This window comes from Saimiri boliviensis, chromosome 12, assembly GCF_048565385.1.
Source record: "Saimiri boliviensis isolate mSaiBol1 chromosome 12, mSaiBol1.pri, whole genome shotgun sequence".
Classification (NCBI taxonomy): domain Eukaryota; kingdom Metazoa; phylum Chordata; class Mammalia; order Primates; family Cebidae; genus Saimiri; species Saimiri boliviensis.
The window spans coordinates 61,816,374-61,838,774 of record NC_133460.1 but is presented as its reverse complement, the minus strand read 5'-3'; the positions used below and the strand labels follow the sequence as shown (position 1 = coordinate 61,838,774).

General features: G+C 40.0%; 1 long non-coding RNA gene across 2 annotated transcripts in view; it reads left to right on the top strand.

Moving 5' to 3' along the window:
* Positions 1-22,401, top strand: part of LOC141580723 (uncharacterized) — a 69,601-nt gene that overhangs the window by 34,990 nt on the left and 12,210 nt on the right. The window contains exon 2 of one of the 2 annotated variants that reach the window (XR_012513014.1): positions 16,524-16,932. This is a non-coding gene — a long non-coding RNA (uncharacterized LOC141580723). Of the gene's footprint in view, positions 1-16,523; positions 17,778-22,401 lie in introns of those variants that run through there. The other variant, XR_012513013.1, reaches the window with a different exon arrangement.

The window sequence follows — 22,401 nt, the reverse complement described above, 5'->3', positions numbered from 1 at the left end:
CGAGAAAAGGATGCTCTGTCTCACTGCTCCTATTCAACATAGTATTAGAAGTTCTGGCCAGGGCAATCAGGCAAGAGAAAGAAATAAACTTTATTCAAATAGGAAGAGAGGAAGTCAAATTGTCTCTGTTTGCAGATGATATGATTGCATGTTTAGAAAACCCTATCGGAGGCGTCCCCAAACTTTTTACACAGGGGTCCAGTTCACTGTCCCTCAGACCATTGGAGGGCCGCCACATACTGTGCTCCTCTCACTGACCACCAATGAAAGGGGTGCCCCTTCCTGAAGTGCGGCGGGGGTCCAGATAAATGGCCTCAGGGGGCCGCATGCAGCCCGCGGGCTGCAGTTTCCGGACGCCTGCCCTATCGTCTCAGCCCCAAAATTCCTTAAGCTGATAAGCAACTTCAGCAGTCTCAGGATACAAAATCAATGTGCAAAAATCACACGCATTCCTATACACCAATAATAGACAAGCAGAGAGACACATCATGAGTGAACTCCCATTCACAACTGATATGAAGAGAATTAAATTTTTTTAAAATAACCCTCCCTTTTGTACTTCCATTGGAAGATATACATTCTGGACCCAGTGATGTTGGCCTGGCAATGTGGCTGGCATTGCAGCCAAGCCAATGTGCTGCTCAGCTCTTCTTCAAAGGAACCAGATGATAGGGGTATAATTGGACTGAGAGCCCTGACTGGTAACCCTCTGATTCATCACCATGTCCAGCTAGAGACTATGTTTCTACTGTGCTACTACTAGCCAGTGATTGAGCATTACATGGGCACTACTGCTCGCACATTTTTATGAAATGTAAGTTCCCTCTCATGAGGCTCAAGGATTTGGGATTGTTATGGCCAAAACTTGCAACTCCATTGCAATCTGAGATTCATCCTACCCATTTCTTTTACCTTTTTCCTTGTCAGCTTGCACTGTAACTGCCCTGAAAGTTTTTCCTGCCTGTTTGGCCTCCCCCTGTTGTCTTTCACTGACGTTTTCCCTTTGAATCTTTTGGATGTCTAATCCTTTTATAGCATCTGTTTTTGTGATCTAAAATGGCAGGCTTGACTTGGTATCATATCGTTGTATTCTACTTCATGCACCTTGCCTTTGATTTGTCATTCAGCATTCATTGGCAATGATAAAGAGTGCAAGAAACAGAATTGGACCCAATCTACAACTTGAGCCAAGTGGAAACTGAACTTACATGGTCACCATCGAAGCTATGAGTATAAATAAAGTACTGTAGTTTTAAGTTATTGAGATTCTACATAGTTTGTTACACAACACGATTATGACAGTAGGTAATGATTACAAATTGTAAAAAATTATTGATTTTCTAAATTAGATGAAACATTATTGGGGAGTTTTGAGCACAAGATGCTATGATCTGAGTGACACTATTTTAATAGATTCACTTGTTAATATGTTGATAATAAATGGAAAGAGATTTATATCTATTTTAGAGCAAAAAAGAGAAATCCATTATTTGGCTTCTTAAATAATCCAGTCAAGACAAAATGGCACTTTTAGCCAAGATGAAGAAAAGCGGTAGAAATCTATCTTTTTCAAAGATAGAAAAGACAGGATGTATTGATAAGATGATGTTTAGTGTGTCATAAAGAGGAGAAAATGACACCAACAGTTTTGACATGAGCAATGGGAATGATTGAATAATCTTTTTATTGATTGATTGATTGATTGATTGCACTTTAGGTTCTGCGGTACATGTGTAGAACATGCAGGATTGTTGCATAGGTACGTACATGGCTATGTGGTTTGCTGCCTCCATCCCCCTGTCACTGACATCTGGCGTTTCTCCCCATTTTATCCCTCCCCAACATCCTCACCCCTGCTACTGTTCCTCCCTTGGCCCCCACCAACAGACCCCAGTGTGTGATGCTCCCCTCCCTGTATCCATGTGTTCTCATTGTTCAACACCTGCCTATGAGTGAGAACATGTGGTGTTTGGTTTTCTATTCTTGTGTCAGTTTGCTGAAAATGATGGTTTCCAGGTTCATCCATGTCCCTACAAAGGACATGAACTCATCGCTTTTTATGGCTGCATAGTATTCCATGGTGCATATGGCCACATTTTCCTTGTCTAGTCTATCATCAATGGACATTTGAGTTGGTTCCAGGTCTTTGCTATTGTAAACAGTGCCGCTATGAACGTATGTGTGCATGTGTCTTTATAATAGAATGATTTGTAATCCTTTGGGTATATACCCAGTAATGGGATTGCTGGGTCAAATGGAATTTCTATTTCTAGGTCCTTGAGGAAGTGCCACACTTCTTCCTCAATGGTTGAACTAATTTACACTCCCACCAACAGTGTAAAATTATTTCTATTTCTCCACATTCTCTCCAGCATCTATTGTCTCCAGATTTTGTAATGATCGCCATTTTAACTGGCATGAGATGGTGTCTTAATGTGGATTTGATTCGCATTTCTCTAAAAATCAGTGATGATGAGCATTTTTTCATATGTTTGTTGGACTCATATATGTCTTCTTTTCAAAAGTGTCTGTTTATATCCTTCTCCCACTTTTGGATGGGTTTGTTTTTTTCTTGTAAATCTGTTTAAGTTCTTTGTAGATTCTGGATATTAGCCCTTTGTCAGATGGGTAGATTGCAAAATTTTTTTCCCATTTTGTTGGTTTCTGGTTTATTCTAATGATTGTTTCTTTTGCTGTACAGAAGCTCTGGAGTTTAATTAGGTCCCATTTGTCTATTTTGGCTTTTGTTGCCAATGCTTTTGGTGTTTTAGTCATGAAGTCCTTGCCTATGCCTATGTCCTGAATGGTTTTGCCTAGGTTTTCTTCCAGGGTTTTTATGGTGTTAGGTCTTATGTTTAAGTCTGTAATCCACCTGGAGTTAATTTTAGTGTAAGGTGTCAGGAAGGGGTCCAGTTTCTGCTTTCTGCACACTGCTAGCCAGTTTTCCCAACACCATTTATTGAACAGGGAATCCTTTCCACATTTCTTGTTTTTGTCAGGTTTTTCAAAGATCAGATGGTTGTAGATGTGTGGCATTGCCTCCAAGGCCTCTGTTCTGTTCCATTGGTCTATATCTCTGTTTTGGTATGATTACTATGCTCTTTTGATTACTTTAGCCTTGTTAGTATGGTTTGAAATCAGGCAATGTGATGCCTCCATCTTTGTTCTTTTGGCTTAGGATTGTATTGGCTGTGCAGGCTCTCTTTTCGTTCCGTATGAAGTTTAAGGTGGTTTTTTCCAGTTCTGTGAAGCAGATAATTTGTAGCTTGATGGGTATAGCATTGAATCTATACATTGACACTATGGCCATTTTCATGATGTTGATTCTTCCTAACCATGAGCATGGAATGTTTCTCCATCTGTTTGTGTCCTCTCTTATTTCCTTGAGCAGTGGTTTGTAGTTCTCCTTGAAAAGTTCCTTTACATCCTTTGTTAGTTGTATTCCGAGGTATTTTATTCTCTTTTTAGCAATTTTGAATGGGAGTTTGCTCATGATTTGGCTCTCTGTTAGTCTATTATTGGTGTATAGAAATGCTTGTGATTTCTGCACATTGGTTTTGTATCCTAAGGCTTTGCTGAAGTTGCTCATCAGTTTCAGGAGATTTTGGGCTCAGATGATACGGTCTTCTAAATATACAATCATGTCATCTGCAAATTGAGACAGTTTGACTTCCTCCTTTCCTAATTGAATACTCTTTATTTCTTTTTCTTGCCTGATTGCTCTGGCCGGAACTTCCAATACTATATTCAGTAGGAGTGGTGAGAGAGTACATCCCTGTCTAGTGCCAGATTTCAAAGGGAATGCTTCAAGTTTTTGCCCATTCAGTATGATATTGGCTGTAGGTTTGTCATAAATAGCTTTTATTATTTTGAGATATGTTCCTTCGTTACCTAGTTTATGGAGAGTTTTTAGCATAAAGAATTATTGAATTTTGTCAAAAGCCTTCTCTGCATCTATTGAGATAATCATATGGTTTTTGTCTTTGGTTCTGTTTATGCGGTGAATTACATTTATAGACTTGCGTATGTTGGACCAGCTATGCATCCCTGGGATGAAGCCTACTTGATCGTGATGGATAAGCTTTTTGATGTGCTGTTGCAATTGGCTTGCCAGTATTTTATTGAAGATTTTTGCATCTATGTTCATCATGGATATTGGCCTGAAGTTTTCTTTTTTTTTTGAGTCTCTGCTGGGTTTTGGTATCAGGATGATGTTGGTCTCATAAAATGATTTGGGAAGGATTCCCTCTTTTTGTATTGTTTGGAATAGTTTCATAAGGAGTGGTACCAGTTCCTCTTTGTACGTCTGGGAGAATTCAGCTATGAACCCGTCTGGACCTGGACTTTCTAGGATTGTTAGGTTATTAATTGCTGCCTCAACTTCAGCCCTTGTTATTGTTCTGTTCAAGGTTTCAACTTCTTCCTGGTTTAGACTTGGGAGGGTGCAGGTGTCCAGGAATTTATCTATTTCTTCAAGGTTTATGGGTTGATGTGCATAGAATTGTTTGTAGCAATCTCTGATGGTAGATTGTATTTCTGTGCAGTCAGTGGTGATATCCCCTTTATCATTTTTTACTGCATCTATTTGATTCTTCTCCCTCTTCTTTTTTATTAATCTGGCAAGTGGTCTATTTTGTTCATCTTTTCAAAAAACCAGCTCCTGGATTTATTAATTTTTTGAAGGTTTTTTTTATGTCTATAGACAGGCACCCTATTGTCAAGATTTAAAGAGGTAGAAGAGCAAGATCAAAAAATCTCAAGGTCAAAAAAACCCTCAAAAGGTAGAGGAAAACAAGAAATAACTAAGATCAGAGCAGAACACATTTTTTGAAGGATTTTTTATGTCTCAAGGGGCAAGAGGTGGCTTCAGGGACTTGAGGGAGAGGCAGCCCATGCTGACAGTGTCCCGGGACTTCGGCACTTCTGCTGCTAGCCCTGGCCTCCCTATCTTTATTTAGAACTGTGATAAATTAATACTGTCTTATACAAATCTGAACACAGAAAAATTAAATACTGCAAATGTGACAGGTCTTTAAACACTTTTTGACATGTTAATATTCTACAGCAAAAGTTAACAAACTTTTTTTCCTAAAGGATCAGGTAGCAAACAGTTTAATTTTAGTAAGCCACATGTGATCTATATTACACATTTTTCTTTGTTATTTTTTCAACCAGAAAACATGTTAAACAAATAAATACACAAACATTCTTAGCTCCTTTATACTGATCCAATATAAGAACATACAATAAACCTTTAGGCCCCTCAGATAGAACATTCAACATACTTAGTGACCGTGATTGTTTTATAGGCTTTATTTTTATAAGCAAAACTCCTCCAAGTTCAAAATGGGAACTATTCATGTCAGTTTTCACAGAACATACGTTCAACAATCATAACAATTTCAAATAAATAACCATTGTCCCTTTTGTCTGATATGTTATATAAAATGCACTCGACTTGAGAAATTACGATCTGAAAAGTACAATATAAGGTCCTAGCATATTAACTACTGCTAAAATAGTTACTTTTACCTTTTCAAGTTCTCTTTCTACCAGCTTTATTCTACTCAAAACCTTTTGTCTGACCAATTTAACAGCACCAATCCCTTCTTTACTGGCATCATTACAATGTTTCCATGTGTCTTCTACACTATTTTAATAAAAAGAAAGAGATAAACATGAATGGTGAGACAAATTTTGATCTTTGCCCTCCATGAAGAACTTACCAGTGAGATCTTGGGATTTATATTTTCTAAGGTGGTTAAATATTTTGTAAGTACATTCATTTAATTAAATAAAACCAATGATTATGTAATGTAAATATAGAAAAAAAAGGTTTGGGGATGTATTATTTAAATTATATTTTGCCAGTCCACAGAATATCTCCAGACCAATGGCAAGACAATTAATTTTCCCATTAGCTAAAGAGAGACATATTTAATGCCTACCAAATATTTCGGGAGATTTTTATATGGATTCTCACTTGCCCCAATGACAGCTCATGAAATTGGCATTATTAAGGTATACCATGTCTGACAGCTGAAGAAACTGAGTTTCCTGGAGGTTAAGTAACTTGACTGAGGTCTCTCTGCCTCTTAGACTTTCTTCTCAATGCAGCATCAGCAAAATATTCTGTACATGGTTGAAGCTCTAAGGATGGAGATGAAACTCAGAGGTTTAGTGCATTGTGGACCAGGGGACAAAGTACAACTTAAAACTCCATAAAAAATAAGACAGGGATAAAAATCCATATTCCTCATTATATAAATCTCATACTAAGTCAATCAATAAGTAATGTTGCATTAGTACTATATTCTAGGACAATGTTAGACTTCAGCAAGAATAGATAAACACTGCCTCTGACTCAAGGAGTGTATATACAATCTGGTAAGAAAAAAACAACTAACATAGACAATGGATAATTCAGAGCATGACAAATCAACTTGGTTGGAAATAAAATAAATGCTGTATGTTCAATTAGGACATTATACAAATTGCCCTCTGAGAATAAAACTTTCACATCACTTGCTCTTTGCTATGTCAATAGACATAGAATTTTTTTTTTTTTTTTTTTTTTTTTTTTTTTTTTTTTTTTGAGTCACAGTTTCGCTCTTGTTACCCAGGCTGGAGTGCAATGGCATGATCTCAGCTCACCGCAACCTCCGCCTCCTGGGTTCAGGCAATTATGCCTCAGCCTCCCAAGTAGCTGGGATTACAGGCACGTGCCACCATACCCAGCTAATTTTTTGTATTTTCAGTAGAGACGGGGTTTCACCATGTTGAGCAGGATGGTCTCTATCTCTTGACCTCATGATCCACCTGCCTTGGCCTCCCAAAGTGCTGGGATTACAGGCATGAGCCACTGGGCCAAGCCCCTAGACATAGAATTTGAGCAGAGGCAAAGTAAACTAAATGTCTGACATTCAATTAAATAATAGAAAATTGTCCCTTTGGAGAGCGGAGAATAATGTTGCTATTCAGCCATGTGTTCAGAAAATATTTAATATTTGTTGATGAGTTATTTTTTCCCCACATCAATGAATTCTCGGATTTTCCAAAATCATCTGAATATCCACAAATTTAATTTAAATCTGGAACTAGCTATCCAGAGTTAGAAAAGACCCCACAGCCTAAGGCCTGAGTCTCACAAGACTGCCTCAATTTCAGATACAATCCAAAAATGGAGTTCCCAAGCTACCCACATTTTTGGTGTAACAACTATAAATTCAGAGGTTCTCACAACCCCTCATCACTGTCAGTGATTTCTAGCACAACTCACAGAACTCAGGAAAACATTTAACTACCATTGACAGTGTATTATAAAAGATACAACTGTGAAATAGCCCGATGGAAGGTGTATTAGTCCGTTTTTGCACTTTATAAGGAACTACCCAAGACTGAGTAATCTATAAAGGAAAAAGGTGTAATTGACTCACAGTTCCCACATAGCTGGGAGGCCTCAGGAAACTTAGGATCCTGGCAGAAGGCTAAGTACAAGCAAGTACCTGCTTCACAAGTTGGCAAGAGAGTTGGAGAGTGACCAGGGAACTGCCAGACACCTTTAAAACATCAGATCTCCTGATAACTCACTATCAGGAGAACAGCATGGGGGAAACTACCCCTTCGATCCAACTACTCTCACCAGGCCCATCCCCTGAAACGTGAGGATTACAATTCAAGATGAGATTTAGGTGGGGACACAGAATCAAACCAGATCAAAAGAGACGCATAGAGCCAGGCAAGGGTTTAGAGGGTATGGGGCTTCCATGCCCTCTCCAGACGCACTCCCTTCCCAGAACTTTCATGTGTTCCCCATATTGGAAGATCTCCAAACTTCACTGTTTAGGAGTTTTTATTGAAGTTTCATTATGTAGGCACAACTGTTTAAATCACTGGTCATTGGTGATTGAACTCAACCTCCGGCCTCTTTTCTCTGGAATTTGGGATGGCAGGGACTGAAACTTCCAAACCTCTAATCACATAGTCTGTTTCTCTGGCTACCAGTCCCCATCCTGAAGCTATCTTGGGGCCATTAGCAAAAACTCAGGTATGGTTGTTAGGGAACTCATTACCAATAACAAACAACACTCTTATCACTCCAGAAATTTCTGGGGTTTTAGGATCCCTATGACAGGAATCAGAGACAAAGATCAAGTATTTTTTATTATACCACATGACTGAATAGTATCTTTAGATCAACTCTTTATTGATTGTCAAATTTATTAAACAGTGCAGAAACAGCTAAAGCCTAGAAGACACCCTTTGTGATAGCTAATGAAAAGAAACTTACAGCTCTTATGGGGCCAGGCAAATGCATTCAGATTTGAGTTTGAGGATGCGGTGAAGTGTCCCTATCTTATATAAGTCAATATGTGTGAGGCAGATACATATTTTTTTGTGTGGATTTCAAAAGAAAAACTTTTTGTTCATAAGTTTTTGCCTCTGGACAGCCTCTGGACAACTTTCACTAATGGAAAGTTAAAACATTTTTGCAACAGAAAAGTAAAATGTAGAACTGGTAAATCAATAAGATTTATGTGCTACAATATCCATGTTATTCTGGATAAATCTCTGTACTTTCTTCACTGCGACTATGCTGAATAGAACACAGATACTATTTAACATTTTTGTAGACTGCCAAGTTTACCAAATTATAACTGAAAGCATTCTTTCTCTCCATGTGACAAGTACCTAAGTGAGAAAATATTTTTCACCTAGAAAAGTGTTTGAGATTTATAGTAAGATGTTTAAGAAAAGAGGTAAACAATTTTAGAAAAATTAAATTTTTCTGTTTTATTGTTTTCTCATTATCATTTTTGTGGGTTTTTTTATAATGTGAGTCTCAAATTTTAAAACAGATGGGGCTGCATAATGACCCTAATAAAACTCCTGTTTCAAAGACTCATGAACTCTCAATTCTATTAAAAATTATCTATCATTTCTAATCTGACCTATATCAATAATTGATTTTATATGATTCAAAGCATGTAAACATTTCATAAACTTGTTGAAAAGTATCTATTTGTCATATTTGGTGCTCACTAGTTGGAAGGAGGTTAAATTTCTAAGAAAAATACAATTCTCCTATGCTGTGAAGGGAAGGAATTTTGTGCTATGCCTAGGTGCATGGCCAGATGAGAATGTCCAATTCCAGGGAAGTAGCCAACTATAAGCAGGACTGAGAGCCTGGGTTCAGAGACTGAGCTTCTGGATGCTGAGTACCGAAGGGTTTAGGCTAAGGTGGAGTTTGGTAGAAAATAGTGAAGGGAAAGAGGTTTAACCACAGAATCAGACAAAATTTTCCAAAGTTTAATTAGAATAGGACCTATCCTAGGAATTTCATGAACATATTCCAAAGCTGAGACCCAAGACAACAAAACCCACTTAAAATCAGGGAGAACTAGACATGTTCAGAGTGAGTTTCAGAAATGAATCTTTCTCAGAGAAGATCTGAAACCCTCACTGACAAAGCTTCATCATAATTTGAAATAGTATATTGTCAGACAAGTCTACAAATTTTATCACATTCAGAAATTAGGATAACCAACACCAAAGTTAGAATAAAGAAAATACTCATCATCCCTTAAAATTCTCTCATACAGATCCTATGTATTCAAACACTCTCAAGAAGGAACATAAAATCAGAATAAGCCTGTATTCAATAAGATATTGAATCTATAATTTTCTTCTAAAGCATATTCTGTATACATGTGGTCTTACAATAGATTTCAAACATGAAATAATGTTAATATCACATAAACTCTTCTAAAGAAGAGAACCGAAAAAAGCTCTTTAATGAATTTTATGAAGTCGAGCTAACCTTGATAACATTGCAACCCAGGAAAACTGAATGAATTACCACCCTGGGCTATATGTAAACACTACAGAAGTATTATTATCCCACCAAGTCTAGTAACAGTACAAAAACATTTTACATTTATTTATAAATATTTAATATAATAATTCTAGTAAATGAACTTTATATGACAAATTTTTAGGTTGATTCTGGCCCACCAAGTTTGGTTTAACACTTAAAAGTAGATCACAAAAATTCATGCATTAACAGGACACACAGAAAATAGCATAAGCTCGTTAGCAGCCAAAAAGAAACCCATTTTTTGTTAAAATTCAATATTCATAATGAGAAATATTAGAAAATAAGAAAATTAGGACTAGAACAGAACTTTCCTAATCTGTTTTTTTTAAAAAAGTATGCATTGACAATATTATCCTTAAGTTTAAAATGTTGAAAACTTTTTTTCTGAGTCCAGAAATAAGGTGACATATCAATGTTATCACTTTAAATTAATAACCTATTAAAGCATACAGCTGGTGCATTAAGACAAGAAAAGAACTAGAAAGGAAGAAACATAACTCATTACTTTTAGACTATACAATTTATTATACATAGGAAATCAAATAATTTATATCTACATATAATCTATTATAAATAATCAGTGAATTTAGCATGATTTATAGATTGAAAGTCATATCAAAGTCAATTTTATAGTTACATAAGCAAGAAATATTTAGAAATCATTTTTAAATACTTGTGTTCTATTAAAATCTGCTATTATTAAAATTGTGAATTCTGCTTGAAATCATTTAGTAATCTTAATAAGTATGTTCATGTGTTAATAACTTTGTGAGGGAAATACTGGGGGGTTGAGATTTGAAAGATGAAATTTCAGAATCATCCATTGTGAAGTCCGATGACATAAACCTATCAACAGAGTGCAATACAACAACCACTGAGTGATCACAGACCCCATGAGGGTACAGTGATAAAATCAAAATGAGGGGTTGCTACTTCTGTCCTTTTAGCTTGAGTATCCTTGAAATCAAAATTTAAGAGGGAAATTAGAATATATGCGTCAGATTATGTGAGGCATCCAAAATTTGGTTGTACTTGTACAATTTCTCCTTATCATCTTGAAATCTTACTCTTTGAGTATTTGTTCTCTTAATGAAATTGATGACTTGAGCAATTATTACCCCTGGACGTGTGAGGAGCTGTGTCTTCCTTCTTAGCAGTTACAGCGTAAAAGAAAAAAACAGGACGAGACTGTGGCTAAAGTGGTGAAAACAGATTTCACTCAGCACTATTGCAATTCAGGGAAAGAAATCTCAGTATAGAACCAGGCTCAATTCTCAATACAGCCTGGACAAGTGCAGGCTGAGAGCCAAGGAGCAGAGTGAGGATCAGTAGATAAAAAATTATCAGAAGGAAACCTCAGGGGGAAGAGGGATTCTGGATAAACTGACCTAACAGGATTCTTGCCAAAGGCAGACCAGAGTGGTCAGACATCACCTGGAAAATGGTAGAGGGTGAGAAACCTGATTAGATATTGGGGAGGTAGAGGTTGGAGGGCCCTCGTTAATCTGACTTAGCACAATTTTAGTTAATATTGGCCAATGTAGATATGATCACAGAAGTCTAAAAGCTGAACCTATTTGAAAAGTTCAAGAGTCTGAATAGAGTTTGGTCGAGGAAAGCATTTTGGTAGACAGGCTAGCAGAGGTGCAGTAATAAAAGCAGAAAAAAAATCTATTTCATATAATGCCGATTTTGTTCATTGATTCTTTAACTAAACATGAACGGTACAACTATGTGGCAAACACTATTCTAGGTGCTAGAGATACTACAGTGATTAAAAACAAGACCAAAAATAAAACAAAACGACAGCAAAAAACCCCTCCACTTCTAGGAAACTTAAATTCTAATGGTAGGAGACAGAAAATAAACAAAATAAATATGTGATTTTTTTAGTGTTGGAGTTGGTGACAATCCTACATTATTTTTCAAGCCGTTTCTACAGCTTACTCACGTGGGAACATAGTATTAGACTGATGCAGCCCAATTGAACATTATGAAAATTCAATCATTCTGAAGCAGAGAAAAGCAAAAACAAAAAATCCCAATTATTGCACCACCTCATACACAGTTTATTTACTTATGCCAGTCATCAGAATTCAGTAACTAGAATCATCAAGGACTTTACAAGCCACAGAGATTAATTTTAGAAGTGAATTTTATATATCAGTACCTAATAATTAAATAAGTTTAAACCATGACAGAAATGCCTATGAGGAAAGAAGAATTTGACGAAGGCACACACTACTGTGGGTATAAAATCAGACCAAATATGAGACTGTGAAGAACGTAAGTTCCCTCTTGTATAACTTTTCCCTGGAACAGGATGGCAAATCACTTTCCTTTTTTTTTTTTTTTTGGTCCTGATTGCTCAAAGCACTGCGTTTGAGGAGTCTGGCCCTTGGTTGAAAACATTCGCTTGAGGTGTTTAAATCCTGACCATTAGCAATTACAAAGGCGTATCTATCAAGCCTCAGGAGGGGAAACTGCCCTGCTCTTCCTGCCTTAGGCTTGCTCACAGCCAGTGTGCTGCAGTCTCTGAAGCCAGCTGCAGGTGAGAGCACAGGGCCTTTGTGCGGCTCAGGCTCTTGGCTTCTTAGCATTCCGAGCCTCGGCGCCTATATTCCTACGTCTCATCACGGGAGGCTTTAAACAGAGGTCCTCTTCAGGAGCCTCTTTTGAGACCGACTCATGGGATGGTGGGGAATCTTGAAGATGCCACTCTGACTCAGTACACAATACTTTTCTAAATCTACTCTTCTCCCCTTTCCTTCCTCCCTGGCACGTCATCCATAAAACTGCAAGAACTTTTGTTTGGGATTCCTTCAACAGTTAGGTAACTCTCTCCTGGTTTTTGATAAGAGATCCTTTTCAAGGAGAAAAATGAAAAGGAGGCAGAGTTGGGGGGCTGGGTGCCTTTTCCAGTTTTAGCCTCTTGCTCACACTCTTGTAGTGACTGAAAGTCTTCACAGTAACCTTAATTGTGGTTTGTTGTGGCTTTCATTGACCGTTCCAATACCCAGCAGCAGAGGCTGTACAGGTTTATAGCCCAGGAGTAATAGACTGTACCATACAACCTAGGGGTGCATAGGCTCTGCCATCTAGGTTTGTGTAAGTACACCCTACGATTGCACAGCAAGGAAATCACCTAATGACGCATCTTTCAGCACACATTCCCTCATTATGTGACCGTTCCAATACCCAGCAGCTCTACTGAGATGTTGTCACTGTTTCAGGAGTGTGAGGCCAAAGCTCCCTCAAGCAAACAGTAGTATCTTTTCCGTGACCAGCACCTCCCTGAATCAAGTCTTGGGTTCAACCTGTGCCAGTATATCAGACCATTCAGGTGGCCCACCAGAGTGACGTGGGAATCAGCCAGTTACCACTGTCCGCCCATCCACATGGTCTCAGCGCTACCTTTACACCTTATGTCTGCCTTGTTTGCATCTAGTAAAAGGTCTCATCTGGGGTTCCTCAAAGTTCGACCCTATCCAAAGTCATACGCTTCTCATTCAGAAGGAGATTGCAGAAAAAACAAGTTCAATTACCCAGTATTAGCAAGAATAATGAGGAGATGAGTATCAGAAAATAGAGAACTAGTCCTGTGCCATACCAAGCTCGTAAAATGACATTTGCTTTGCCTACATCTATACAAATGACCCCAAAGCGTCACCTACTATCACATAGAAGATGACCGCTGGCTGCAATGTGCCCTGGGCTTTCCCTTGTAAGGGGCTTTGACCCCTCTGGGTAGCTCTGTGCTGAGAAATCAGAGCAACCACAGCAAGACTGACTGTTTTATTAATTGCCTAGACCTCAGACTAATTTACAGATTAGAATGACTAGGGTGGTGATTTACCTGGATGTAGACAGTGAATGTTCTATAATTATTATTACCAGATTAAGAAAGAAGATAATTCCTTAAGGACAGATCATTGGTTTAAAAGTCAAGCATACCCAAACTAAACTCCCAGCTCTGTCTCTGTGTAGCAATGTGTCTTAAGCAAATTACTGTTTCATAGCTGCAAGCCTTCATGTCTATAACAAGAAGAATGCATACAGTACCTACCAGGCAGGGTTATTGGTGATTTTAAAAGTTCATGTATTCAAAAGTCCTAGTCCCCAGTTGTCACAGAACAGGAATTCAGCAAGAAAAGGCTACCTTCCCCTTGTCAGAGAAAAGTCGAGCTGGGGCTCAAAAAATGATACCCCAAAATGAAGACCTAAGAAGCCGAGGCTTCCTTCCGAGTTGCTCCTCTCCTCCTGCCTGTGGCCTCTCATTCTGCCCTGAGGTTAGCTGTGGAAGCCAAAATCTCCTTTTCCAAGGTAGTTCATAGAAAGCAGAATTCCTTTCCCTCAAAGCCAGGCATAAAATCTAAAAATATTACTCTAACATTCCCCATGCCTTTCTGTGTAAAACGGTCCCTAAAGAAATGATCTGACCTATCATGTTTGGCTGTCATCAGACCCCCATTCCAGAGAGGATACTGCCCCATGCTCAAAGGAAGGGATGCTGCACAGGAGAGGCCAAGAAAAATCTAAACAAGAAGCCCTCGCTGGGTTTCCCCACTAAGCCTACTCACATTAGATCATACCCCTTTTGTCCAATCATATTTCTACACAGCTGTCCATACTTTGTTGAATCGAAGCATAATAAAGGACAATTTCCCTGTATTTTGGGTCTTAATTCTGAACGCTACCAAGTCACATAAAACTGTGATCAAATAAATTTGTCTGCTTTTTATTTTATTACTCTGCTTTTGGTCAGTGATTTTTAGTAAACCTTCAGAGGGCAATGGGGAAGTTTCCCTTGGACCCTATAATAGACATGGAAGGGCAGTGACTGGTCATTAGCAGAGGCAGCTGAAGAAGCTGAGTTCATCTGGAAACTCAATGGAAATGTACAGCAGTCTCCCCTTATCCATGAAGGATACCTGCCGAAACCCCCAGCAGATGCCTGAAACCATGGAAAGCACCACAGCCTCTGTACATTGTGCTTTTCCTGTACACACAATGCTATGGTAAGGTTTAATTTATAAATTAGGCACAGTAAGAGATTAATAGCATTAATGACAAAATAGCACCAGTAAAGCGATATATTGTTCATACATTCAAAGATAGAAGACTTATTTTTACTATAGATCTTAGCAAACCAAACACCATATTTTTCTTTCCTTAAGTTGAGAATTTTCACCTTTTCACTTAAAGGAAACATTTTATGACTTACCTTTGGCATATTCGAATTGCCAACATCATTACATTACATTAGGTTTACATATGTGTAGATAAGTCCTTACCATTGGCTTACAACTGCCTCAGTGTTCAGTGCAGTAACATGCTGTACAGGTTTATAGCCCAGGAGTAACAGACTATACCATACAGCCTAGGGGTGCATAGGCTCTGCCATCTAGGTTTGTGTAAGTATACCCTACGATTGCACAGCAAGGAAATCCTCTAATGACGCATCTCTCATCACACATTCCCTCATTATGTGACACATGACTGCGTGTTTTTTAAAATTGAGAAAATGCTAAGTGTACATTTAAAGAAAGGATGGTTTGCCACCAAATCAAATTGTGGATATGTTAAAAGCAAACTTAACCTCCATGCAATTCACTTATTGATGCTGCTGTTAAAGAAAATCACATCATGGAGTGAAGGTCAAAGATAATAATGTGATCATCTTCAAAGGCCTCTACATACCTGTAGAAAAATATAATTTTGCACCAGTACTCACTTTATCATTTTGTTATTATTTTAACAAATATGTATGTGCATGTATATATACATGTGATATTAAATTGTATACTTTATAAACTTCTCGTTATACATATGAAAAATATTCATTGGGTTTAAAAGGATGTAAAATATTTAAAAATATATATAATATAGTTATGTGTGTATGTATTATATAAAATTACATAAATAATAAAGAGTTTAATTTCTGAAAAATAAGCTTGAACTACAAAATGCAAATGAACTTTCCAGAATAGTATCTTGAATTAAAGGCAGTGTTAAATATCTCAAGGTTTCCTCCATGTTATGAGAACTTGGATATTCCCTAGGACATTAAGAATGCATTCTTTTATTATTAGTTAATTAAATTTTTAAAATGCCTAATGTTAAAGGTAATATCATCTTTTCTCTTAATTAGGCTTGCAAGTAATATATTTTTATTAGGCTAGTTTTCTAAATAATATGCTCTGGGTATTTTCATAAATTCTACTCAATATCTCTTTTCTAATTGCTTGTGTTTTGCTCTTAATGATTTCTTCTGATTTCCATAAAAGTATTAATTTTTATTTTACAAAAGCTTTACATCAAATTCCTTGTTTATTTAATTTTATTTTTCATATTTAATCATAAACAATTTATAGATATGACTTATCCACTAATGAAAAGTTGGGCTACATATCTTACATTTTGGTAGAAAGTGTTTTTATTCTTTATTTTGTAAATATATTATAGTTCCTGTTTTGATTATCTTTTTTTCCTAAACTGTTTATAAAACATCTTAGACAATATTATAGCATTCAAAATTTGTTTAGATTCTTATTCTGATTCTTAGCTTTATTATATTTTTTTATCATTCAATATGGCTTTAAAATTTAATTATACTGATTAAGACTTTGTTTATGTCTTAATATAGAATTGGTGTTGTATTAGCAACTGGACAGTGAAATACCCACAAAGGATGGATTTATGAGCAACACGGGAATTCGAGTAATAATCTTCTTACCTGAAAATGTAAAATCATCCAGAATCGAGAAAGACAAAAATCAGCCCTGTTGAGAATCAGACTGTAGCCGACACAGCAGACGCAGACAAAGCAGCTGGCAAAGCCAGCATAAAACAATACTACTCCTAAGGCCACTCTACAGCTGCAGAATTGCTTCATGAGTATACCCAGTTCAAAGCTGATCCTCCCATCTCTATTTCAGAATTACCCAGGATGAGCTCAACCATGAAAATCTCCTTCCTATTGAAATGCACCGTGATTCTTTTGTCCATTCTCCTTTGTCACAGCAACTTAATCAACTCAACTCATTCAACTACAGGTTTGTTCCTGGTGTTCTTTATTTGATGGCTTGACCACTCTTGATTCCACAAAAGCACTGAAATTACATATGATAAAATTATTACAAAATATAGAAATATAAATAAATTTGAATAGGTACTTTTTTTTTTTTGAGACAGAGTCTCACTCTGTCGCCAGGCTGTGGGGCAGTGGCACAATCTCGGCTCACTGCAACCTCTGCCTCCCAGGTTCAAGCAATTCCCTTGCCTCAGCCTCCTGAATAGCTGGGATTACAGGTGTGTGCCACCTCACCCAGCTAATTTTTGTAGTTTTAGTAGAGATGGGGTTTCACCATGTTGGCCAGGATAGTCTCAACTTCTTGACCTCCTGATTGGCCTGCCTCAGCCTTCCAAAGTGCTGGGATTACAGGCATGAGCCACTGTGCCCAGCCATATTAACTATTGATAGGGACAGAGGGCAGAGAAATTCTAGGCAGAAAGGGGGAAGTTCCTGGCAAAGCTTCACCCTCAAGCCAAAAACCCTGAGACTATGGCCCAAAGTGAGAACTTATACCCCTGTTTAGCCAGTTGAATGTCGCCTTTTCCTCAACTACCTGTGACCTGCCCCACCCTCCACTGTGTGTCTGTGAAGACCCCATACTCATCCTGTATGCAGAGAGAAGCAGTTGGATGTCAGGGAATATGGCTGGACATCAGAGAGAAGCAGCTTGACTTCAGAAGGACAGCTTGACAGCATAACTTTGGAGAAGAATCTAGACAGAGATAGCCAGAAATCAGGGGAAGATTACCTTTCTGCCCCATCTGCTGTTTAGTTCCGCTTCCACTTTCATTGGCAATAAAATCCCCCACATTTATCATTCTTCAATTCATTTGTGTGAGTTCATTTCTCCTGGATGTAAAACAAGAGCTCAGGAGCCATGAGTGTGGATACAAAATGATGTCACACTGACCCTTCACCCTCGCTGGCAGAGGGCAGTTGCCTCACGTGAAGACAGAGGGCCCACTGAGCTGTTAACACTTAAGCAGTGTGCAGACAGCAGAGCTAAAAGAGCAGGGCAACACTCCCTCTGGGGCTTCAGGGGTTGCAGGCACTCCCCCTAGATGCTGCTGCAGGGCCCACGTGGAGTTCACTTCCGCCAGTGCCCCAAACACTCTCTTCAACTCCTGCACCCACTCACCTGTGCGTTTCCTCCCATGAGGGGTGAGGTGCAGCAGGTCCACGTGAGTGGAGTTAGCTCCTGCTAGCATCGAAGTGGCCAGATGATTCCAGCACTTGTCCAGTTCCTGCCTCATTCCCTTGCGCACTCCCTCTCATGAGAAGTTGAGGGCTGCAGGCTGAGTAAATGAGGCATCTCCTTTGTGAGTCCAGCAAAGGAGTCAGGGAAATAACCTGCTTCATCTGGGGGCCTGTCTGAAGTATGTCAGAAGGGTGAGTAAATGCGGATCTGCTGGATCTGTCCCTTCGCTTTTTCCCAAGACTCCTTGTCCTCAGACTTTCCTCTGAGCTACGCCACTTGCACAGGTCAGGATGCAACCCTGCCACCTCTTTCTTTCTTTCAAGTGAAAGGAATGTTGGCTCTGTTTCCCATGCAGAGGTCTAGCCATTACGTGGGACTGGAGTAAAGTCCTAGGGCAACTGATGGCATCTGGCTGAGACCGCTCCTCAGTGTTGCCAGAAAGTGCCTGGACTGGACCCTGTCCCTAACCTACCATTATAGGGTCAGCCAAGACCCCCAGACTTTTCTATGGTACCTTTCCCTTTCTTCGTTCATGGTTTGAAATGTCTATTTCTTCTTTTATAAGGGTATTGCTGCAAACTGCAGAAATGTTACTAAGTAGAATGAGCCTTTGGCCCAACCATCAGATACACAATTCAGAACAACGTGATTTCCATCTGTTCTTAGAGGTGCCATCCACACTCCGACCCCAAACCCACAGGTGCACAGCACACAGCAGCTTCCCTCCTCACCCTCTCCCTTCCTGGCTGGGGCACTTGAGCACGTCCACAGCATGCACTTGCCACACCCGATGGCCACGTGGGGACAGAGAGGCCCCCGGCTGCTGTCCAGGCCTCAGAGCAGTCTCGGGCACCAAGGGCCTCATGTGGCCAGTTGGCCAGCATTTTCTGCTTGTCATTCCTTCCCACCATGTGCCCATGAAGTCCGTCCTCCCCTGGCCAAGGGTTCCAGTTCAATCCAAATGAGAGGAAGTGAATAAAGGAATCCATTTGCATAGAGCAAGATGTTCTTCCCTTCCTTAAGCTGTTTTTTTTTCTTGTTTTCTTTTCTCTGTAAGAGGGTCCATTTTCTACCTCAGCTCTCTGCTTATGATAGGGAAGCAGCAGAGGCATGACCCCACTTGCAAATAACTGAAAATCTGGCAAGGCCTGCGAGAGATTTCATCTAAATAAATCCATACACCCCCTGAGACACCCTTTTGTCCCAAACTCAATCCCAAACTTTAAATTGAAGCCCTAGAAAGAAAAACCAGATCTAGGGGATCCAAAGAGAGGCAACAGGCATGGTGCCAATGAGCAAGAGTAATTACTGTTGATTAAGTCCTTGCTTCAAGGAAGGAGGCCATGCTCCATGGCATAGATAAGGCCCAGGGAACTCAAAGGTTGCCAACAGTTGTGGGGATGGAGTCACAGGTGAGCACGGATAATCCCTGTTCTCTAGGCCTTCCCTTCGTCATGGGCTCAGACCACAATGGTTTCCATGGGTGGTGTCCATCTAAAGAAACCATCATTGATAACTTAAGGTTGCAGGGCTTCCTTAAACCCTGCCACAGCCCTCCTCCACTGATCTGAGAGGGCCCCATAAGAGAAATAAAACCTCAGTATTCTCCTACGGAAGCAGAATGGGCCACCTTGCAGGGATAAATTCTTTAGACCTCAGGATAGCTACAATCAGAGGACAGCAAACTTCATCTACCAGCTGCCAACCAGTGGAAAGTTCTTAAAAGTCTTCAGCAGGCCTTCCACCAAGGTAAAGATAAAACCTATCAATTGGCCTAGAGAATATTCTCAGGTAAAAACCTCATACAAATGGTTAAACAGGTTGTTAATGCTTGCAAGACCTGCTTTAAAAATAATCTGCGGGAATGCTGGGAAGATGGCCGCCTAGGAACAGCTCAGGACTTCAGCTCCCAGTGAAAGTGCAGAGGGTGAGTGGACGCCACATTTCCAGACGAACTCTTATTGCCCACAGACCAGGAGATACCCAGGCAGAGGGGTCGCCAGCGTCGCAGTCCCAGCCGGTGCGGCTGTTTTGGCCCCCGCGGGGCTGATTCCGCCCGCGCAGCTGCTGTGACCACGCCCTGTTGCTGCGGTTCTCCGTACAAAAGCCACTGGTCTGGGAACCCTCTTAGCTGGCGAGCAGAGCCCTGAGACGGCAGAATAGCCCATTCATCTGAAATAGCGAGTCAGGCCAGGAGATTCCTAGGCAAAAAATCCGCCAGGAGCCGGCGCCGCGGTTCGAGCCGACTCCGTGAGTCGCAGCACGGGAGATCCCGGCGCCTTTTCAACAAGCGACCGGAACGCGGGGTCGTTCAACTTAAAAGAAAAGACTCTGAGTCAGGGAGCCAGATGATCAGGCTCGGTTGGTCCCACCCCTCCACCCCCAACAACAACCAAAACAAAAACAGTAATTGGAAACCCTCTGGGTTGAGCCCTTCAAACCAAGCACAGCTGAACCGGGACGGTCCGGCTCCGTGGGGGAGGGGCTTCCGCCATTACTGAGACTCTCCACCGCTACGGAGGCAGGCTGCCATTGCCGAGGCAACCCGCCGTTGCCGAGGCAACCTGCCACAACAGAGAGAGTCCACCATAACAGAGGCGGGGCCACCATTGCCGAGACAGTTCTAACTACGCCCTTATAAAAAGGACTACAGGGAAGAGCTCAGGGCAGCTGGGCAGAGCCCACAGCAGCTCAGCAAAGCCCCTGCGGGCAGGCAGAGGCTAGGCCTGCTGCTAGCTGGGCGGGTCCGACCTGAAAGAAAAATCAAAAAAGGCAGTAGTGTAAGGGAAACTCATAAAGCTCCAACTCCCTGGGACAGAGACAGACAACAGGTGGATAAACGCACAAAAATGGGAAGAACCCAGCGCAAAAAGGATGAAAACTCCCGAAACCAGAACACCTCTCCTCCTAAAAGGGACCACAACTCCTCACCAGCAAGGGAACCAGACCGGATGGAGAAGGAGGGTGATGAAATGACAGAATCAGACTTCAGAAGGTGGGTAGTAAGAAACTACAATGAGCTAAAAGGACATGTTCTAACCCATCGCAAAGAAAATAGCAACGTTGAAAAAAGATTGGACGAACTGCTGACGAGAATGGACAGCATAGAGAGGAGTATAAATGAATTGATGGAGCTGAAAAACGCAACATGAGAACTTCGTGAAGCATGCACAAGCTTCAACAGCCGAATTGACCAAGCAGAAGAAAGGATATCAGAGGTCGAAGATCAACTCAATGAAATAAAAAGAGAAGGCAAGAACAGAGAAAAAAGCGCAAAAAGGAATGAACAAAATCTTCAAGAAATGTGGGACTATGTGAAAAGACCTAATCTACGTCTGATAGGTGTACCTGAATGTGATGAAGAGAATGAATCCAAGCTGGAAAATACTCTTCAGGATATTATCCAGGAAAACTTCCCTAACCTAGCAAGGCAGACCAATATTCAAATCCAGGAAATACAGAGAACACCACAGAGATATTCCTCAAGAAGAGCAGCCCCAAGGCACATAATCGTCAGATTCACCAGGGTTGAAATGAAAGAGAAAATGCTAAGGGCAGCCAGAGAGAAAGGTCGGGTTACGCACAAAGGGAAGCCCATTAGACTCACAGCAGATCTCTCAGCAGAAACCCTACAAGCCAGAATACATTGGGGGCCAATATTCAACATCCTCAAAGAAAAGAACTTTCAACCCAGAATCTCCTATCCAGCCAAACTAAGCTTCATAAGTGAAGGAAAAATAAAATCCTTTGTGAACAAGCAAGCACTCAGAGATTTCATCACCACCAAACCTGCTCTACAAGAACTCCTGAAAGAGGCTCTACACATGTAAAGGAACAACCAGTACCAGCCACTCCAAAAACACACCAAATGGTAAAAAAGCATCAATACAATCAAGAATCTGCATCAACTAACCAACAAAACAGCCAGGTAGCATCAAAATGACAGCATCAAATTCACACATAACAATACTATCCCTAAATGTAAATGGACTAAATGCCCCAATCAAAAGACACAGACTGGCAAATTGGATAAAAAGCCAAAACCCATCAGTGTGCTGTATCCAGGAAACCCATCTTACATGCAAGGATACACAAAGGCTCAAAATAAAGGGATGGAGGAAGATCTACCAAGCAAATGGAGAGCAAAAAAAGGCAGGAGTTGCAATTCTCATATCTGATAAAATAGACTTTAAAGCAACAAAGATCAAAAGAGACAAAGAAGGACATTACATAATGGTAAAAGGATCACTG